This window comes from Macaca fascicularis, chromosome 15, assembly GCF_037993035.2.
Source record: "Macaca fascicularis isolate 582-1 chromosome 15, T2T-MFA8v1.1".
NCBI lineage: Eukaryota > Metazoa > Chordata > Mammalia > Primates > Cercopithecidae > Macaca > Macaca fascicularis.
In genome coordinates this window covers 9,164,366-9,174,857 of record NC_088389.1, presented here as the reverse complement: position 1 = coordinate 9,174,857, position 10,492 = coordinate 9,164,366, and positions in this window count along the sequence as shown.

Here is a 10,492-nt window from a genome sequence, read left to right as displayed (position 1 = left end):
AAGTACAGAATCTTGGGTCCAACCCTGTCCAAGCATCAAAATGTGTATATTAACAATGTGTCTGTGTGATTGTGTGTCAAGTAAACTGAGTTTAGTAAAACTTCCAGTAGATTATTAATTTGGCTCACTTAGTAATCAGCGAATGAGCTTTAAAGAGTATCAATGACCAGTGCCTACCCCTTAGAGATAAGAACTTCCAATGTCTTGTGTGAAACCATGGCATCTGGATTGCTCATGATTCTGAAGATAATTCTGTCCTCCATGGTTTCAGAATCACTGCAGGAGGTGGAAACAGATAACACATCAGTCCCTTGCTCTCTCTGCTCTCTTCACTCAGGAAAAGTCTCACTGGGACCAAGGAAAATCCTATGGTTTCCTAGGGAGAAAGATTTTTCTCAGGAGAGAAAATGGTGACTCCTTCCTCCCTGTTGAGCCTCTTCCTCAGGATTGCCCCTTTGTCTCTCCAGGACTCTGTTCATCAGACCTAAGATGCCCCCTGGTTGAGCACATCTGGCCTATGAACAAATAAGGGGAAGGAATGGTTCCAAAGACTGTACTATGCTCACTCCACCATCCCCTCTGAAACTATCCTGACTTCATGAGCCCTGGGTCAGAAGCTGTTTCTTTATATCTCTAGGCTTTGCCTCACAGCCTAAATCCTGCCCCATTTCCTACATCTTGTAAATTCTGACAAAACCTGTAGAGTCTAGATCTTTATTCCTGACAGGGCAAAGGGAGACACACCAGAATTCTGTCCCTCTGAGACTGCAGGACATCTCAGCTTCCATCAACATGAAATTTTGCATCAAATATAGTTACTGCAGGTCCACCTCACAATGAGTAATGGAAGTTGAGACAGCATCTCAGACCCTGTACAGTTTTTGACCAAGCTCATTTAGTTTGGCAATGCTTTTACTCTATAAATCAGTTGTGAAAACACTTAGGATTCATGTTATTTAGTCTTTTAATCAGTCTGTAATTTTCAATGTATTACTACACATTAGCTTAATATTTCTGATAAACTTTGTTGCAAAATTCTCAATATAATAGTGGCAAACCAAATCCAGCAATACATCAAAAAGCTTATCCACCAAGATCAAATCGGCCTCATCCCTTGGGTGCAAGGCTGGTTCAACATATGCAAATCAATAAATGTAATTCACCACATAAACAGAACTAAAGACAAAAACCCCATGATTATTTCAGTTGACTCAGAAAAGGTCTTTGATAAAATTCAACATTCCTTTATGCTAAAAACTCTCATGAAACTAGGTATTGATGGAGCATGCCTCAAAATAATAAGCGCCATTTATGACAAACCCACAGTCATTATCATATTGAACAGGCAAAAGCTGGAAGTATTCCATTTGAAATTTGGCACAAGGCAAGGATGCCCTCTCACCACTCCTATTCAATATAGTGTTGGAAGTTCTGGCCAAGGCAATCAGGCAAGAGAAAGAATAAAGCATATTCAAACAGGAAGAGAGGAAGTTGGACTTTCTTTTCTTGCAGATGGCATGATCCTGTATCTATAAAATCTCATCACCTCAGCCCAAAAGATTCTTAAGCTACAAGCAACTTCAGCAAAGTCTCAAGATACAAAATCAGTACGCAAAAATCTCAAGCATTCTTATACACCAACAATAGACAAGAAGAGAGCCAAATCACAAATGAATTCACATTTACAATTGCTACAAAGAGTATAAAATACCTACCTAGGAATACAGCTAACAAGGCAAGTGAAGGACCTCTTCAAGGAGAACTACAAACCACTACTCAAGGAAATAAGAGAGGACACAAACAGATGGAAAAACATTCCATGCTCATGGGTAAGAAGAATCAATATCATGAAAATGGCCATACTTCCCAAAGTAATTCGTAGATTCAGTGCTATTCCCATAAACTACCATGGACATTCTTTACAAAATTAGAAAAAACTACTTCAGAATTCATATGAAACGAAAAAAGAGCCCATATACCCAGGACAATCCTAAGTAAAACTAACAAAGCTGGAGGCATCCTGCTACCTGACTTCAAACCATATTACAAGGCTACAGTAACCCAAACAGCATGGTAGTGGTACAAAACAGACACATAGACCAATGGAATGGAATAGAGATATCAGAAATAAGACTGCACATCTACAACCATTTTATTTTGGATGAAAACAAACAATGGGGAAAGGATTCCCTATTTAATAATAAATGGTGCTGGAAAAACTATCTAGACATATGCAGAAAACTAAAACTGGACCCTTCCTTATACCTTATACAAAAATGAACTGAAAATGGATTAAAGATTTAAATGTAAAACCCAAAACTATAAAAATCCAACCCCATATAAAAGTGGGCAAAAACTGGGTGCAGTAGCTCATGCCTGTAATCCCAGAAGTTTGGGAAGGTGAGGTGGGCAGATAACTTCAGGCCAGGAGTTCAAGATCAGCCTGGTCAACCTGGTGAAACTCAGTCTCTACTCAAAATACAATAAATTAGCCAGATGTGGTGGCAGGTGCCTGTAATCCCAACTACTCAGGAGGCTGAGACAGAAGAACCACCTGAATCTGGGAGGTAGAGGTTGCAGTGACCCGAGATTGTGCCACTGAACTCCACCCTGGGTGACACAGCAAGACTCTGTCTTAAAAAGCAAAAATAAAAATATTTTAAAAAGTGGGCAAAGGATATGAACAGACACTTATGCAGCCAACAAACATATGGAAAAAAAAGCCCAACGTTACTGATCATTAGAGAAATACAAATCAAAACCACAGTGAGATGCCATCTCATGCCAGTCAGAATGGCGATTATTAAAAAGTCAAGAAACAACAGATGCTGGTGAGACTGTGGGGAAACAGGAACACTTTTATACTGTTGGAGCGAATATAAATTCAAACGCTGTGGAAGACAGTGTGGTGATTTTTCAAAGACCTAGAATCAGAAATACCATTTGACCCAGCAATGCCATTACTGGGTATATACCCAAAGGAATATAAATTCTTGTATTATAAAGATCCTTGCAAGCGTATGTTCATTGCCACACTATTCACAATAGCAAAGACATGGAATCAACCCAAATGCCCATCAGTGACAGACTGGATACAGAAAATGTGATACATACACACCATGGAATACTATGCAGCCATAAAAAGGAATGAGATCATGTCCTTTGCAAGGACATGGATGAAGCTGGGAGCCATTATTCTCAGCAAACTAATGCAGGAACAGAAAACCAAATACACATGTTCTCACTTACAAGTGGCAGATGAACAATGAGAAAACATAGACACAGGGAGGGGAACAACATACACTGGAGCCTGTCTGGGGGTGAATGAGGAGGGAGTGCGTCAGAATAAATAGCTAATCCATGTGGGGCTGAATACCTAGGTTACGGGTTGATAGGTACAGCGAACCACCATGGCACACACTTACCTATGTAACAAACCTGCACGTCCTGCACATGTATCCTGGAACTTAAAAATGAAATAAAATAAAATTTTTAAAAACTTTATTTTTTCTAAGTCGTGTTTGCAATTTTCAATGTGAACTTTCTAGTAGACATTTATCATATATAGAATTATATAGTTGATTTTTGAACAACTATGGGTCTGCCATTCTTTAAAATGCAAATTCTTTATGAGTGTGTGTATATGTACACATATGTGTGTATATATATTTGTGTGTGTATATATATGTGTACGTGTGTGTGTGTGCAGATAGATAGATAGATAGATAGATAGATAGATAGATAGATAGATAGATAATGCTCCTGGTCTTCTGTTTGAGTAGGCTGAGAAGGAGGAGGAGGAGGAGTGATTGTTCTTGCAGTCTCAGAGGTAGCTAGGTGGAAGAGAATCTGTACAAATGAACACATGAAGTTCTCATTTGTAAGTGTGATTTAAATAATTGTACACCTGGACATAGAAGTGGAATGATAGACACTAGAGATCTGGAAGGGTGAGAGGGTGGGAGGGGCAAATAATAAACAATGGTTCAGATATCTGGATTCCTTGATCCCAAATGGTGTACAATTATTTCTCTTTAATTTGTGTCCATTTACCAGCAAGTTTGAGAGGAGTGAGCCAAGCTCAGAAAGGCATTCAGCTCTAAAATCAGATGTGCATGGCAATGGGCAGAAGTACCCTCTCCCTTTCTCAGAACAAATCCAAGCTTCCTTTATACCCCTTACGTACAGGAAAGTTATGTTCCAAAATGTATTTCTGCTGGAGGCAAAACATTTTATATTTTATGAAAAAAAAAACTTGTAACTTGGTAAAACTTAGAAATTAATATTGGAAAAACAGTAGGGCACTCTCTTTGGGACTTAATCTTTGAGACACTTCAGCAGCATATACAGCTTGTAATTCGTCCTGAGAAAATCCAGATAGTATAAACTTGAGAATGTTCATGAGGAACGGAAAAGTACACATTTACTCACATATTTTACATTAAAGTTTATCAAGGGTATAAATTCAAAAATCTGTTTTACTATGAACGTTCATATGAAAGTACAGACATTCACCTAAATTTTCCTGAAATTATTTAAAAATTAATTTGTCATTGGTAACAGAAACTTCCAAACATCTCCATTTTACAAGTTTCATTATCCATATTTTCTCTAAAATATTCAGAAGTAGAAAAAAAATATAGATTAAAATAGCTCATATTTTTCAAATTTAAAATAATTGTTCAGTAACTGGGAAGAAAGGTTTACACAAATTGGAAATTCTGTATGTATATAGAAATTAATAAGATGAGAAAATTATGGCAAATAATAGGGGGCTTCAATAAGTTCATGCAAAATAACAATTATGACAAAACTATGCATGAACTTTTAGCTTTTGCATCAAAACACACATATGCTAGTTTATTTTAACTTTTTTTTTATTTTTGAGACAGGGTTTCACTCCTCTCAGCGAGGTTGCAGTGCAGTGGAGCAATCTTGGCTCAAAGTAACCTCTGCTTCCCAAGTTGAAGCGATTCTCCTGCCTCAGCCTTCCAAGTAGTTGGGACCTTGTCTGGTTAATTTTTGTATTTTTTGTAGAGGCTAATTTTTGTATTTTCTGTCGAGGCAGGGTTTTGCCATGTTGGCCAACCTCCCAAAGTGCAGGGATTACAGGCGTGAGCCACCATGCCCGGACCTGTTTTAACATATGTGAACAGGATTTAAAACATCAGTCTGAAAAGAGCCACATGAATTCTGCCGAACTTGAATTCTGCCAAACCTGAAATAAGAACAAACATCAAATTTATGGTGAAGTTGGGGTACAAAAAACGGTGAAATAAATTATTCTTTATGAAAAGTCTATGGGAAAAATGACCTGAAGGATCAGTCGTTTACAAACGGATACCTGATTCTAAGAAGAGGTAAGACAATGTTGAAGATGAAGCCCACAGAGGAGGGGCACCCATTCCAATTTTTGAGAGAAAAAAAAGTTGTTTCTATGCCCTATTTGAGGAGAACTGACAATTAACGAGAGATATTATAGCCAACACCACAGACATCTCAATTGGTTCAGCTTACACAACACTGACTATAACGTGAAAGTTGAGAAACTTTACATTTGATGAGTCCCGAATACCCTTGTGCCTAGATCAGCTATGGACAAAAGCAGAGCTATTAGTGACTATTTTGAACAAGCAGAATCAAGATCCTGAAGCATTATTTTGAAAAATTATAAGAGGGAGTGAAATTGACTTTATCAATATGATCCTGAAGGCAAAGCACAATTAAAACAATGGCTACCAAGAGGTAGAAGTGCTCCAGTCAAAGCAAAAGCAAACTTCTCAAAAGCAAAAGCCATAGAGGTTTTGGGGATGCTCAGTCCTTTTGCTTGTTGACGTTCTGTAGGATCAAAGCACCATAATATTTGCTTAGTAGGAGAGTTCTTAGAGAAAATTAGCAAATACTTTTGCAGAAAAGTGCCCTGTAAAGCTTCACTAGAGAGTCCCTCTGCACCACAAAAACACTTCTGTTCCTTCCTCTCGACAAACACCAGTAATTTTGAAAGAGTTTTCATGGGAAATTATTAGGCATCAACATTACAGTCCTGATTTGGTTTCTTCTGACCTTATTTTTCCTAATCTTGAAATAACTGTAAAGGGCACCCATTTTTCTTTAGTTAATAGTAGAAGACTGCATTGACATGGTTAAGTTCCCATGACCCTCAGTTCTTTAGCAATGGACTGAATGGTTGGGATCATCCCTTAATGCAGTGTCTTGACCTCAGTAGAGATTATATTGAGAAATAAAGTTGATATTTATATTTTTATTTTTAATTCCATTTTCACTGACATTTTTAAATCCGTTCACAATTCGCATTTGTCTCAAAGGTATTTAAATTTAGAAATCATATCAAGTGAGGTTGGTGCCACAATGGCCGAATAGGAACAGCTCCAGCCACCAGCTGCCAGCGTGAACAACACAGAAGATGGGTGATTTCTGCATTTCCAATTGAGGTACCGGGTTCATCTCACTGGGGCATGTTGGACAGTTGGTGCAGGACAGTGGGCGCAGCCCAACGAGTGAGAGCCGAAGCAGGGCAAGGCATCACGTCACCTAAGAAGTGCAAGGGGGAAGGGAATTCCTTTTCCTAGTGAAGGGAAACTGTGACACAGAACACTGGAAAATTGGGTCACTCCCACCCAATACTGTGCTTTACCAAGGGTCTTAGCAAACAACACACCAGGAGATTATATCCCATGCCTGGCTCAGAGGGTCCCAGGCCCACAGAGCCTCTGTCATTGCTAGCACAGCAGTCTGAGATCTAACTGCAAGGCGGCAGTGAGGCTGGGGGAGGGGTGCCCACCATTGCTGAGGCTTAAGTAGGTAAACAAAGCAGCCAGGAAGCTCGAACTGGGTGGAGCCCACTGAAGCTCAAGGAGGCCTGCCTGTCTCTGTAGACTCCACCTCTGGGGACAGGGCATAGCTAAACAAAAAGCAGCAGAAACCTCCGCAGATGTAAATGTCCCTGTCTGACAGCTTCGAAGAGAGTAGTGATTCTCCCAGCATGGAGGTTGGGATCTGAGAACTGACAGACTACCTGCTCAAGTGGGTCCCTGACCCCCGAGTAGCCTAACTGGAGAGCCTAACTGGGAGTAGCCTACCTGGAGTGGACCTCAAGCAAACTCCAACAGACCTGAAGCTGAGGGTCCTGACTGTTAGAAGGAAAACTAACAAACAGAAAGGACATCCACACCAAAACCTCATCCATACATCAACATCATCAAAGACCAAAGGTACATAAAACCACAAAGAGGGGGAAAAAGCAGTGCAGAAAAGCTCAAAATTCAAAAAATCAGAGCACCTCTCCCCATCCAAAGGAACGCAGCTCCTCACCAGCAATAGAACAAAGCTGGATGGAGAATGACTTTGACAAGTTGAGAGAGGAAGGCTTCAGTTGATCAAACTTCTCAGAACTAAAGGAGGAACTATGAACCCAGCACAAAGAAACTAAAAACCTTGAAAAAAGATTTGACGAATGGGTAACTAGAATAACCAATGCAGAGAAGTCCATAAACGACGTGATAGAGATGAAAACCATGACACAGGAACTACACGACAAATGCACAAGCTTCAGCAACCGACTTGATCAACTGGAAGAAAGAGTATCAGAGATTGAAGATCAAATGAATCAAATGAAGCAAGAAGAGAAATTTAAAGAAGAAAGAGTAAAAAGAAATCAACAAAGCCTCCAAGAAATATGGGATTATGTGAAAAGACCAAATCTACATCTGATTGGTGTACCTGAAAGTGATGGGGAGAATGGAACCAAGTTGGAAAATACTCTGCAGGATATCATCCAGGAGAACTTCCCTAACCCAGCAAGGCAGGCCAACATTCAAATTCGGGAAATACAGAGGATGCCACAAAGATACTCCTCTAGAAGAGCAACTCCAAAACACATAATTGTCAGATTCACCAAAGTTGAAAAGAAGGAAAAAATGTTAAGGGCAGCCAGAGAGAAAGGTTACATTACCCACAAAGGGAAGCCCATCAGACTAACAGCAGATATCTTGGCAGAAACTCTACAAGCCAGAAGAGAGTGGGGGCTGATTGTCAACATTCTTTAAGAATGTTCAAACCAGAATATCATATCCAGTCAACTAAGTTTCATAAGTGAAGGAGAAATAAAATCCTTTACAGACAAGCAAATGCTGAGAGATTCTGACACCACCAGGCCTGCCCTACAAGAGTTCCTGAAGGAAGTACTAAACATGGAAAGGAACAAACAGTACTAGCCATTGCAAAAAGATGCCAACATGTAAAGACCATCGATGCTAGGAAGAAACTGCATCAACTAACGAGCAAAATAACCAACTAACATCATAATGACAGGATCAAGTTCACACATAACAATATTAACTTTAAATGTAAATGGGTTAAATGCTCCAATTAAAAGACACAGACTGGCAAGTTGGATAAAGAGTCAAGACCCATCGGTTTGCTGTATTCAGGAGACCCATCTCACGTGCAGAGACACACATAGGCTCAAAATAAAGGGATGGAAGAAGATCTACCAAGCAAATGGAAAACAAAAAAATGGCAGGGGTTACAATCCTAGTCTCTGATAATACAGACATTAAACCAAAAAGATCAAAAGAGACAAAGAAGGTCATTACATAATGATAAAAGGATCAATTCAACAAGAAGAGTTAACTATCCTAAATATATATGCACCCAATACACGAGCATCCAGATTCATAAAACAAGGCCTTAGAGACTTACAAAGAGAGTTAGACTCCCACACAATAATAGTGGGAGAATTCAACACCCCACTGTCAACATTGGACAGATCAACGAGACAGAAAGTTAATAAGGATATCCAGGAATTGAACTCAACTCTGCACCAAGCGGACCTAATAGACTTCTACAGAACTCTCCACCCCAAATCAACAGAATACACATTCTTCTCAGCACCACATTGTACTTATTCCAAAATTGACCACATAGTTTGAAGTAAAGCACCCTTCAGCAAGTGTAAAAGAACAGAAATTATAACAAACTGTCTCTCAGACCACAGTGCAATCAAACAAGAATTCAGGATTAAGAAACTCAATCAAAACCACTCAACTACATGGAAACTGAACAACTTGCTCTTGAATGACTACTGGGTACATAACGAAATGAAGGCAGAAATAAAGATGTTCTTTGAAACCAATGAGAACAAAGATACAACATAGCAGAATCTCTGGGACACATTTAAAGCAGTGTGTAGAGGAAAATTTATAGCACTAAATTCTCACAAGAGAAAGCAGGAAAGATCTAAAATTGACACCCTAACATCACAATTAAAAGAACTAGAGAAGCAAGAGCAAACACATTCAAAAGCTAGCAGAAGGCAAGAAATAACTAGGATCAGAGCAGAACTGAAGGAGACAGAGACACAAAAAAACCCTTCAAAAAATCAATGAATCCAGAAGCTAGTTTTTTGAAAAGATCAACAAAATTGGTAGACCGCTAGCAAGACTAATAAAGAAGAAAAGAGAGAAGAATCAAATAGATGCAATAAAAAATGATAAAGGGGATATCACCACCGAACCCACAGAAATACAAACTACCATCAGAGAATACTATAAAAACCTCTACGCAAATAAACTAGAAAACTTAGAAAAAATGGATACATTCCTGGACACATACAGTCTGCCAAGACTAAACCAGGAAGAATTTGAATCCCTGAAGAGACCAATAGCAGGCTCTGAAATTGAGGTAATAATTAATAGCCTACTAAGCAAAAAAAGTCCAGGACCAGAAAGATTCATAGCTGAATTCTACCAGAGGTACAAAGAGGAGCTGGTACCATTCCTTCTGAAACTATTCCGATCAATAGAAAAAGAGGGAATCCTCTCTAACTCATTTTATGAGGCCAGTATCATCCTGATACCAAAGCCTGGCAGAGACACACCAAAGCAAGAGAATTTTAGACCAATATGCCTGATGAACATTGACACAAAAATCCTCAATCAAATACTGGCTAACCGAATCCAGCAGCACATCAAAAAGCTTATCCACCATGATCAAGTGGGCTTCATCCCTGGGATGCAAGGCTGGTACAACATACTCGAATCAATAAACGTAATCCAACATATAAACAGAACCAAAGACAAAAACCACATGATTATCTCAATAGATACAGAAAAGGCCTTTGACAAAATTCAACAACCCTTCATGCTAAAAACTCTCAATAAATTCAGTATTGATGGAACGCATCTCAAAATAATAAGAGCTATTCATGACAAACCCACAGCCAGTATCATACTGAATGGGCAAAAACTGGAAGCATTCCCCTTAAAAACTGGCCCAAGACAGGGATGCCCTCTCTCACCACTCCTATTCAACATAGTGTTGGAAGTTCTGGCCATGGCAATCAGGCAAGAGAAAGAAATAAAGGGTATTTGATTAGGAAAAGAAGAAGTCAAACTGTCCCTGTTTGCAGATAACATGCTTGTCTATTTAGAAAACCCCATCGTCTCAGCCCAAAATCTTCTCAAACTGATAA